Source organism: Asterias amurensis, chromosome 10 (assembly GCF_032118995.1).
Source record: "Asterias amurensis chromosome 10, ASM3211899v1".
NCBI classification, from domain to species: domain Eukaryota; kingdom Metazoa; phylum Echinodermata; class Asteroidea; order Forcipulatida; family Asteriidae; genus Asterias; species Asterias amurensis.
In genome coordinates this window covers 19,904,325-19,916,469 of record NC_092657.1, presented here as the reverse complement: position 1 = coordinate 19,916,469, position 12,145 = coordinate 19,904,325, and the positions used below count along the sequence as shown (strand labels likewise).

The 12,145-nt window shown below is 39.6% G+C and overlaps 1 pseudogene; it reads left to right on the top strand.

The window, feature by feature from the left end:
* The first annotated feature begins 2,544 nt into the window (after positions 1–2,544).
* LOC139943321 (very long chain fatty acid elongase 6 pseudogene) lies at positions 2,545–10,884 on the top strand (annotated as a pseudogene).
* Positions 10,885–12,145: the final 1,261 nt, after the last annotated feature.

Genomic DNA, 12,145 nt, shown 5'->3' with positions numbered 1-12,145 from the left:
TTTGCAAGATAATAATGAAAGAAAAAACACCCTTGTCACACGAAGTTGTGTGCATAGTGATGCTTGACTTCGAGACCTCAAATTCCAAACTTGAGGTCACGAAATCAAATTCGTGGAAAATTACTTCTCGAAAAGTACATCACTTCAGAGGGAGCTGTTTCTCACAATGTTTTACACCATCAACCTCTCCCCATTACTTGTAATCAAGAAAGGTTTTATGATGATTATTATTTTGAGTAATTACCAATAGTGTCCACTGCCTTTTAAACTTGATCAAATCACGGTAGAAAGTGTCAATTTTCTCAGAAGAACCAAATGGTGTAGCAGCAAGAGGCATCCCATTTGATTAATACGTGATCATGTAAAGTATCTTAAAATATGGGATAATCTGGGTACAAATGAGTTGTGCTGCACTTTTAGATTAAAAGTAACAACAAAATTTGGGCGTCGAGCTGAGTGAGCGGGTGAAACTAGGTGTGTTTTTTTTAACTTGGGTATTCATTTTTGTATTTACCCAAAGTGGGATAATGGTTCATGTTTTTATTATGGGCATTTCCAAATTATGTTTTTGCGGCGTACTTGATGTTCCTTCGTTTGGGATAGTTTTTGGTGGAAGGAAGATACCATGCTTGGACCTATATGAGTGTCGGTGATCCAAAATTTGCGGGAGGGGGGGAGTGTTTGTTATTTTTTTCACCGAGCCTAAATATATGTATAGATGTTTTATGTAATGTGAATTGAAAGTGTATATGGTACTTACTAAACAATTAGTGATAATAAAAAAGAGTTATTGTATTTATGTCAATATAAAAATGTAAATTTTGAGGATTTCTTTCTGGTTTTGTTTTTGACTCTCATAAATGGCCAACCGTGTTAGTTTGCAAAGTTAAAGGAAAACCGCGCAAAAAGGCATAGATGGGATTTGAACCCGACCAAAACTTTTGCCACTCTAGAGCAGATGTCTTAAAACCACAAAACCTCTGACATTGTCCGATAGCTATAAATATATGATATTAATATCAAAGTCTTATATATCTACTAACAAGAAACTCAAGGCGCTGAGTATATAATAATAATAATAATAATTTGGGGGCTAATCATCCTTACTCGCAGCTAAGAGCTGAATTGCGAAGGACGCGGCTACAACGTGTTCGAGAAGCAGGCATGAAAGGGCGCATTCAGCTGCCAGCCACATCAACCCATTATGACCACGGAGCGCAGCCAAGATCGAAAGTGTTTGATTTTTTCCTGAGGGAGGAAAACCGGATAGTCTGGAAAACCCTTGTGGCACAGCAGAGAACCAACGAACAACTCAGCTCACATATGGCCCCGACCGGGAATCGAACCAAGGTCACCTTGGTGAGAGGCGAGCGCTTTACGCACAAGCCAACCGTGCCACCCCTAATATACATTTATACCGAAAGATAGGTTATTGAAAGTTATGAATTCTGAGACCCAATTATGTAGCAACTCACAAGGTTACAAAGGTGCTGTGGCGTATTTAGCAGCCACAGCCAGGAACACGGGGGTGAACCCACGCTTCTCTTTTCGATAACATGTGTTACACAACGCATGGGATGGGACCAACGGCTTAACGTCCCATCCGAAGTAAGTGCCTTGCTTAAGGATACAAATGCCACGGCTGGGGATTCGAACCCACGTCCACTGCTGATCGGAAGCGCCAGAGTTTGAATTGTGCTCTTAACCACTCGGCCCTAAACACTCACAAGGCTCTTTGTGCAAGCACCTGCTTAAATTCACCCTGAAACCAGCTGGGTTCAACTGGCATTTTGACCTGCCCCAAAAGTGTTGATTTTAATTTTTGCCCACTAAAAGAGCTCATGGCTCCACTAACTCCCCCCCCCCCCCCCCCCCCACAAAAAAATAAATAAATAAATAAATAAATAAAAAATGGTACATTATGTCATGTCATTGGGGAACAAACACAACATATTCCAGTGCAGTTGGAATGATCGGATGATGTTGTAATAATCAGAAAGAACAATAGCCCTCCATGAATATAGACAAGGGTAAACACTTGTCTTATCAGAATTACATTATTACACTAATCTTTATATCAATGTCAAATGACATGTTCAGATTTCAAAAGTCGACCTTAAAAAATGTTTTGTTACTACTTCGACTTGATGACTTTATCCAGTGCTCTTTTTAGATTTTTTTTGTCATGGTTCGCCCCATTTCAAAACATTAGTTATTATACATAGTGCATTGTAAGATTAAATGAGTTAGAGAATGAACTGGCATTTTAGAACCATGAAGTCCTATTAAAGAAAACATTATATTTATAAAATAGAAAATGTATGTCAAAAAGAGTTGAGTAACAAGTTTTTATTTGTGCCGGCTTGTTCGAGAGACGCCATCCATTCCATGCGCGTGTTAGACTTAGTTTCAAGTCTTCAAATGTGAGTTTTGTCTACGTGAGATAGCCAATTGCGTGAAATAGCGCCCCTTCTGGACAAATATCGTGACGTAAGACTTGAAATTGAGACTGTAGAAGCGCGTGTGTGCGGTCGTCGGATCGTATGATGTTTTTATTATCGGCTGATGACGATCTTTTAAAACCTCAAGGAGTTTCCACGCTCCAAGATCGTGCAATTTAGGGCTGCGTTTTCTCAGGTTTTCTTTACATGTTTACTCTAAAAATTTGCCTCAAAGTACATCTGGAAAGCTCCGTGCATTGGTAGTAGCACAAACTCTTGCCGTAGGTCTATAAAATTAGCAGAGAAGGTAAGTGTATTCTCTAGTCTATGGTATCGTAGCGTCATACGTTATCGACCCTCATATGTTTTCGGTCCCCAACTTTGATTCCCGTTTACCGCGAGATTGTGCAAGCTGCACCGGTGACAGAAGCTATGCAGTTTACTCACAGTCTGTATTTTCATCAGGCTTAATCATGCTGAGAATAAAGTTTCCTGTCGTTGGTTATGCTCAAACATTTATAAAATGATTGATTTTTGGTACTAATCACCAGTGCATTATTAATATGATTATGCCAACATTCAAATGAGTCGAAGAAATATCATCCAACCTCAAAAGTTCAAAACAAAATTACTATCTGCTAGATTGAGTTTCATTCTGCTTTAGTCACTAGATGGATCACGTGAGGTGGTTACTATTTGGGATTCTATGGGGATGGTGCGCAAATGTGGGAAAATATTAAAATATTTTAAGTGAAAATTACAACAATTTTTTTTATTTATTTACTGCATAACTGTTATAAATTCCGATAAGCGTAATAAATATTAAGTCTACATTTAAGAGAAAATATCATAGATTGGTTTCTTATCTCCTGAAACCAAACATTACTGGTCTGAAATGGTGGAAAACGGATTGTTATGAAGTGTGAGTGCATCAAGGGGGTTGGTGTTTTACTTTCATGCCTTATGATATCTCTGGATTCTAATATAGTAGCCATAATGCCTTAGGACAAAAATGTAATTAAATTTGTTAAGTACTAATTGAATAATATTTTTGATTTACTTTGCCCGCCATACTAGCTTCTGAATATTCAATAAAATACCAACCAATGAAAGGTGTGAAAACATATGACGTTGCTCCAATGTCGTGCATGCACAAGCACTGTTAATGGCGGACTGTCTCTCGCAAGGTAAAACCAAAACTTTAAAAATTTCAACACACCATGAAGTGAAAGTGTTATTGTTCAAAAATTGGATAGATGATTTGAAAAAAAAATATTTAGTTTTTGATTGTGAACAATTTTCCTGTTATCCTACTGAAAACACATGACACCAGGATACTATTTGGGATTCTATGGTGTGTCAATATGGGGAAAATATTAAATTATTTTAAGTGAAAATGACCAAAAAAATCTTGTTTTGCTTTACTGAATACTGTAATAAATTCCGATAAGCGTAATAAATATTAAGTCTACATTAAAGAGAAAATCTTATAGATTGGTTTCTTATCTCCTGAAAGAAGCTAGTGTGTGTGTTTCAAGGGGGTTGGGGTGTTTTACTTTCATGCCTTATGATATCTCTGGATTCTAATATAGTAGCCAAAATGCCTTAGGACAAAAATGTAATTAAAGGTGTGAAAACATGTGACGTTGCTCCAACGTCGTGCAAGCACAAGCACTTAATGGCGGACTGTCTCTCGCAACGTAAAACCAAAACTTGAAAATTACACAGATGATTTGAAAAAAAAAAAAAAATAGTTTTTGATTACTTCTGTTATCCTACTGAAAACACATGACACCAGGATATTCTCTAGTCTATGGTATTAATTATTAAAGTCACCTGGAAGTGGTATTTTTTCAAATAAAGCTTTTGTCACTAATATATGTGTTTTGATGAGTGGAATGTGAATAAACAGTTAACTAAGGTTTTAAAAAATCAGTTCTCATGTTATTTACAAATTTAAGAGTAGACCCCGACCCGAGAGGGCACTGTTCGTGACGTCAATCGAGGCAGACTTTGCCTGTAATGCGTAGAGTAAACACAATTGCAAAGTACATGTACGGACCAAGTCGTGAGTTTGTACGTTTCAAAAAAAGATTTTTTTGGGTTTTTTCCGGCAATGCCGACCAGGTGTATTGCTGCTGAATGCAGAAAAACACTTTTTGAAACGTACCAACTCACGACTTGGACGTACATGTACTTTGCACGTGTGTTTACTATACGCATTGCAGGCAAAGTCTGCCTCGATTGACGTCACAAAAGGGGTAGGCGGAGTCAGCCCCCCAAACAACTTTATATATTTTTTAAACATATAAATCGTGACAAACACTTACTAAAAAAATTGTTTTATTGTTCGTAAGCAATATACTCTTATGTTTGAAAGGAAAAAAATTCTATTTCCAGGTGACTTTAATGAATTTATCCTGGTGGTCATGTGTTTTTAGTAGGTACCAGGAACATTGTTCACAATCAAAAATTGAATGTGTTTTTTTTTTCAAATCATCTATCCATTTTTTTAACAATAACACTTACACTTCATGGTGTGTTGAAATTTTTAAAGTTTTGGTTTTACGTTGCGAGAGAGACACAGGGCCGATACTTCACGGAAGCAACAAGGGCGATTGCCTTCGTGTCCCCTGGTCATTGCCTTGGTGCCCTTGAAATGCTCCTGTAATTTGCAATTTTATCATAGGGTGCCCTTTACCAAGAAGAAAATGCCTTCGTGCCCTTGCCCTTTCAAAAACGAAGCATACAGCCCTGGAGACAGTCCGCAATTAACAGTGCTTAAATGCATGCACGACATTGGTTGGAGCAACGTCATATATACGTTTTCACACCTTTCATTGGTTGGTATTTTATTGAATATTCCGAAGCTAGTATGGCTTGCAAAATAAATAAAAAATATTATTCAATTACTACTTAACAAATATAGTTACATTTTTGTCCCACGGCATAATGGCTACTATATTAGAATTGATAGATATCAGACATAAGGCATGGTAGTAACACCCCCGACCCCCTTTAAAACACACACACTTCATAACAATCCGTTTTCCCCCATTTTAGACCAGTAATGTTTTGTTTCAGGAGATAAGAAACCAATCTATGATTCTCTTTAATGTAATATAGACAGAATATTTGTTACGCTTAATCAAAATATACAGTATGCAGTTATTCAAAAAAAAATTGTTTTGTCTTTTTCACTTAATTTTTTTAAATTTTGTCCTCATATTGGCAGTTGGCACACCACAGAATCCCAAATAGTAACCACCTCACGTGATCCATCTAGTGACTAAAACAGAATGAAACTCAATACTTTCGAGGTTGGATGATGTTTCTTTGACTCATTTGAATGTTGTCATAATAATGCACTAGTGATTTGTACCAAAAATCAATCATTTTATTAAATATTTGAGCATAACCAACGTCAGGAAACTTTATTCTCAGCATGATTAAGCCTGATAAAAATACAGACCGTGAGTAAACTGCATAGCTTCTGCAACCGGTGCAGCTTGCACAATCTCGCGGTAAACGGTAATCAAAGTTGGGGTTCGAAAACATATGAGGGTCGATATCGTATGACGCTACGATATGATAAAGTTATAATGTTTAACAATTTTCACAAATGCCGGATGTATTATGTTTTGTGTACGGTAACTAGTAATCAATGTTACACCTGGTCATGCATGGCATGGAGAGGAGCCCCATAAATCGGTCCAATCCACTCTAAGGATATAGAGAGTGGATTGGACCGATTTATGGGGCTCGTAGTTACTGTTTATCACTTTCGGAGCTCCCCGCTCTAGCACTTAGCGATTTAACCGGGTGGGTGCATGGTGTAGGAATTTGCATTTGTAATGCCTAATCTTCAATCTTCAATGGTGGAATCCTTATTCAGCTATCTATAGCTATACTAGGATGGTGCAGAAGTGACGTCACAGGCAAAGTGCATAAGAAATAAGGTGAAGTTAAAGTGTCGAGAAGACAAAAAGACTGATAACAAAAGACGATAACTTAGGGTGCGTAAAAACTGACGGATGATTTAGAGGAGATGTGAGCCCACTGGTAGCCTCATCCCTCTAATAGCTGGTAGGGCAGTTTCCTTGAAGGCTGCTATTGAAGGAGACATTACAGTGGCTGATGGGAGTTGGTTCCATAGTCGGATGGATCGAGGGTAGAAGGAGTATTTGTACGGATCTATGGATGTGACTGGTATGGTAAACTTAAACTGATGGTCATGTCTTCCAAGAAATGGTGCTGTTTGGACGATGGATGGGAACTGTATGTTTACTAGTCCGTGATGAATCTTGTAGAACATGGTTAGTTGGGAGACAAGTCGTCTAGTGTGGAGTTGCTCCCAGCCAAGAGTATTAATCAAGCTAGTCACAGATGTTGTTCTCCGAAAGTCGCTGAAGACAAACCGTGCAGAAGCCCGCTGGACTTGTTCAAGGCGGTTTACTGTGTTGATTGTGTACGGGTTCCAGGCTTCCGAAGCATATTCTAATTGGGGGCGTACTAGGGCCTGGTATGCTCTTGCCTTGACTTCCTTGGTACAGGGATACAGAGTATGGTGACTCCGAGATACTCGTGTTGGTCAACTCGCTCGAGCGTCTGTCCAAAGATGTTGTAATGGAAGGTACTTGGGTTGCGCTACTTCGTTATATAGAAAGGATGGCACACTTTTTAACGTTGAAGTGCATCAACCAGGTTGAGGACCAATCTGCGAGGGCTTCAAGATCTCTCTGAAGGATAAGGTGATCATTTTGGTTCTCTATCTCCCTGTAAACAATACTATCGTCGGCGAACAACAGCATGCATGACTGGATGTTATCTTGGATGTCAGTTATGTATAGTAGGAATAAGGCGGGGCCAAGGACCGAGCCCTGAGGAACACCCGATGAGACATTTTCCCACGAGGAGTGTGAACTGCCTGTACTCTGCTATGCAAGAAAGAGTTAATCCAATCCAGGGTTGGACCTTGAATGCCGTAGTAACCTAGCTTGGCTGATAGTCGTTGGTGGGGCACTTTGTCGAACGCCTTGCTGAAGTCTAGAAGTACTACGCCAACTTGTCCACGAGTTTGGAGAGTATGCGCCCAGCCTTGGCATGATGATATTAGTTGAGTTACAGTTGAGAGCTTTTCCCTGAACCCATGTTGTGAGTCTAGAAGTATGTTGTGTGCACTCAGATGTTCCATCACTTTACAGCAGACGCAGGTGAGGGAAATTGGACGATAGTTTGCTGGGTCAGATTTAGGACCTTTTTTTATAAATGCTGGTTACAAGAGCTTGCTTCCACTGGGTTGGTACAGTTCCCGATGTGTAGGATTGATGTAAAGGAAATGCAAGTGCAGGTGCCAGTTCATGTGCGACTGTCTTCAGGAGCTTGGGTGGCAACTCATCAGGACCACAAGCTTTAGCTGGATTAAGAAATGCTAGTTGTTTCTCCACTCCTGCAATGCCTATGGTGAGCTGTGGTATGGATGGTTATGGTGATTGTCCTTTGTTAGGGATGTTGGAGCATGGTTCTTCTGTGAAGACAGATTTGAAGTGCGAGTTGAGTGCTTCGGCTTTGTCCACATTAGTTGTACAAAGTTTGGTTTTGGTCCTCAATGTTGGAATTCCTAGGTTGTCTGTTCTCATTAATTTAACATATGACCAAAATGACTTTGGTTGATCGATGAGCTTGGTACCTATAATGGGAGATAACTCGATTTTTGGGGGTTACTGCTCAGTGCTTTATAAATAAAAAACATTACTATTAAAAAGTATTAGGTACTCGAGTTAATGATAATTTTATAAGTAACACTAACCATTTGCTAACACATTGAATCCGCGGCCATTGCGCAAAGGCGTTGGTGTGATGTGTCTTTAGATTAGACATTTGCCGACTCAACTACATGTATCAGAAAAGAGATACAGAGGTAACTCTTGCTCATAATATTATTAAATCATAGGGCCCTATAGATAATGTTTGTTTCCTCCGTTAGGTTTATCGTGATTCAGAACCCCAATGCGTCACGGTTAGGCAGAGGGGGCATTCGTCGTCCGCGGTGGGTTGTAAGGTTGTCTTTCACGACGTGGGCATGTCATGCGATGCACCCGGGCTACCGATGCCCCCTTTCCTGGATGCCCCCTTTCATTACTCAGCATGCTCGGCGGAACAGCGCCCATTCTTGATAATTTGCTATTCGCGATAAACCTAAATGCATTGAATATTTACAGATGTCGGTGTCAGCAGTGTGTTTAGTCCGCCCTGCTTTTTTATTCATCAACTCAGTTTGCCACAAGTGGGGCTATACTATCACTACTGCCTGTTTGATAGATTAATAATGTACTTTTTCTTTTTCCTTTCCTTATCACTCAGGCAGACATACCTAAAACGATGGCTGAAACGATGGTATACAAGGGCACCAAGCCAGAAGACCGCTTCACATTTGAAGAGAACTTTGACATTGAATGGTGGCTGGCGTGGACAACCCAGTATAAGCTCTGGAGCATCCCAATCTCGGCCCTCTACATCTTGCTAGTCTTCTCTGGTCGTCGATGGATGGAGAACCGCCCCGCCTATCGTCTTAAGGGGCTCCTTATCCTATGGAATGTGCTCCTGGGTGGGTTTAGCATCTTCGGGGCGTGGCGGACCGTTCCTGTCCTGACGAAGGGCGTGATGGAAAACGGCTGGCGGTCATCGGTGTGTAATGGATATTACTACCACAAAGATTTTGTGGGTATTTGGGGTCTCTTGTTCACCTTGTCCAAAGTCCCTGAGCTTGGCGATACCTTCTTTATCGTCGTCCGCAAGCAGAAGTTGATGTTGCTTCACTGGTACCATCACGCAACCGTCCCTCTCTTCGTCTTCGCTGTCTACAGCGACCGTGCCGCCCCCGGGATGTGGTTCACCGCCATGAATTACGTCGTGCATGGCTTGATGTACCCATATTTCGGTCTGCGAGCAGCTGGCTTCAAGCTACCCCGCGTTGCTGCAATGTCGATAACATCGTTGCAGATTGTCCAGATGATTATGGGGACTGTTGTCGTGCTCTACGCAGCCGTCATGCACTACGTTGGGGTGCCGTGCGAAATCGACAGTGGTGTCTTGGTCTTATCCGTCAGCCTGTACTTCAGCTATCTCATTCTGTTCGCTCAGTTTTTCCACAAGGCTTATTTTGGCGCTAAAACCGCTGGCGCTAAACCGGTTAAGTCGGATATTAGTAATGGTACTGTTTTAAGTAATGGAGGTAAAAATCAACAAGTTAACACGAACACAGATAATGGAGTTCATCGAAGAAAATAGAATCAAACTGAAAAAAAATAATTTGTTTTGTATGCATAGTTTTTCCCTTTTGCTTATTTTTTGCACTAATTCCACGGCACTAAGCTGTTTAAAGGAACACGTTGCCTTGGATCGGACGAGTTGGTCAAAACAAAAGCGTTTGTAACCGTTTTTTATATAATGCATATGGTTGGAAAGATGTTTTAAAAGTAGAATACAATGATCCACACAAGTTTGCTTCGAAATTGCGTGGTTTTCCTTCTACTGTGCGAACTAACACGGTCGGCCATTTATGGGAGTCAAAATTTTGACCCCCATAAATGGCCGACGTGCTAGTCGACGAGGTAAATGGAAAACCACGCAATTTCGAGGCATGTTTGTGTGGATCATTGTATTCTACTACCCATATCTTTCTACCCATATGCATTTTATAAAAAACGGTTACAAACGCTTTTCAAAGACCAACTCGACCGATCCAAGGCAACGTGTTCCTTTAAGGCCGAAAGTATTATATTGGCAATGCTTTAAGTAATGGAGTACACAGTCTTAGAAGAAATCAGATTGAGGTTTGTTTGCACAGTTTAAACTCCGCTTACTTTGACTCTAAACTCTGTATCTCAACTTATGCATAAAATAACACACGTTGGTTGTCAAAGTTAATAAAAAATAATTAAAAAAACCTTGTCAAATGAAGTGTCCTTTCAGATGCTTCATTTCGGGACCTCAAAATTAAATTTGTAAAAAATTAAGTCTTCTTTCTCAAAATGTATTAAACTATATCAACAGCTCCCCTATACTCGTTACCAATAAAGTAAGGTTTTATGCTACAATATTTTTGAAAAAAATTACTCATAGTGTCCACTGCAATTAACACATTGTCGAGTCCAACACGGACTATAAATTTGCTTATATTAGAAAATGAGATAATAACTCATTGCAATTCAAAATTGTTTGTCAAGATTAGTCTCTAGAGAGTAATATAATTGTTATCTTTGACAAACTTGTTTTTGTTGTAAACTAGTACAAAATATTTCTGTAATAGGCCTAAATATTAAATTGATGACGTCAAGAATGATTGTCTTTCAGCAATGAAATATTATTTGAATTTAGTTAATATTTAATTAAAGAGAATTAACAAGATATTGGCATTAATAAATGACAGGCTGTAAATCAATCAATGCTCGTGTACAATACATGTATGTCAGGTTTTTGCATTTAACTTTTTCTATGACTGACCAGTGGCCGGCCAGTCAATGAAAAAGCTTCTGGCCACTGGCCAGAGGGACCAGCTACCTTGTCACTAGGACACACGTCTTTTTAGTGTATTAAAGCCATTCGACTTTCGGTACAGAACAAAAATTAAAAGTTCACAGGTTTACAAATAACTTGCAGGGTTTACAGAAGGTAACGGTGAAAGACTTCTCTTTAAATATTATTCCATGAAATGCTTTACTTGTTGAGAAAACATTCAAACAATCACGAATTACAGATTTATTTTAAACACATGTCATGACACGGCGAAATGTGCGGAAACAAGGGTGGGTTTCCCCGTTATTGAGCCTACATTTTCACAAGTTTGTTATTTTATATAGAAGTTGTGAGCCTTGGACAATACTGTTTACCGAAAGTGTCCAATGGCTTTAAAGACACTGGACACCTTTGGTTATTGTCAAAGACCAGTCTTATCACTTGATCTCAACGTTTCTTTTTTACATGCACAAAATAACAAACTTGTGAAAGTTTGAACTCGATTGGACATCGAAGTTGCGAGATAATAAGGGAAGAAAAAAAACACCCTCGTTACACAAAGTTGTTTTATGTGTGCTTTCAGATGCATAAATTCGAGACCTCTGCCTTTAAATAGCATGCAAAGCTAGTGTTCTGATATGCACAAAGTTTGGACGATATTTACAAATAAGAAACTGAGAAAAACGATGCTCCAGACTGCTCCTGTGGGGCTTTCGAAATGAAACCTAGACTTGATGACAAGCCCTTAGGCACTGCCTATTTGTTTGCCTTTCATGCAACAGTCACAGTGCGATGTTACACATGCAACAGTCGTAGGTAGCACGAGTATTGTGACCGACTCACACCATGGAGGTCCTCCATGCTCACACACACATACTGGGATCTAGGCTGTGTGTATCGTTCCCGTAGCTACACCGCGCTGTAACTACACACGGCGCTTAACAATTACTGTCTTGACTTCAAGACTACACGAAACCAGGCTACCAGCCTGACATAACCCCCGATTTCAAAACCAATTGAAATCAAGTCTAATATCCACTAACAAGGACTAGAACTATTGTCACAAAAATAAAATAAAAATTTTTTAAGAGGTGGGGGCAGGGGGGGGGGGGGGGGTTTATGATGAAAAACCCATAAACAATCTTGAATATTCAGACTATTTCATGATTTTAATCAACGTTAAAGAA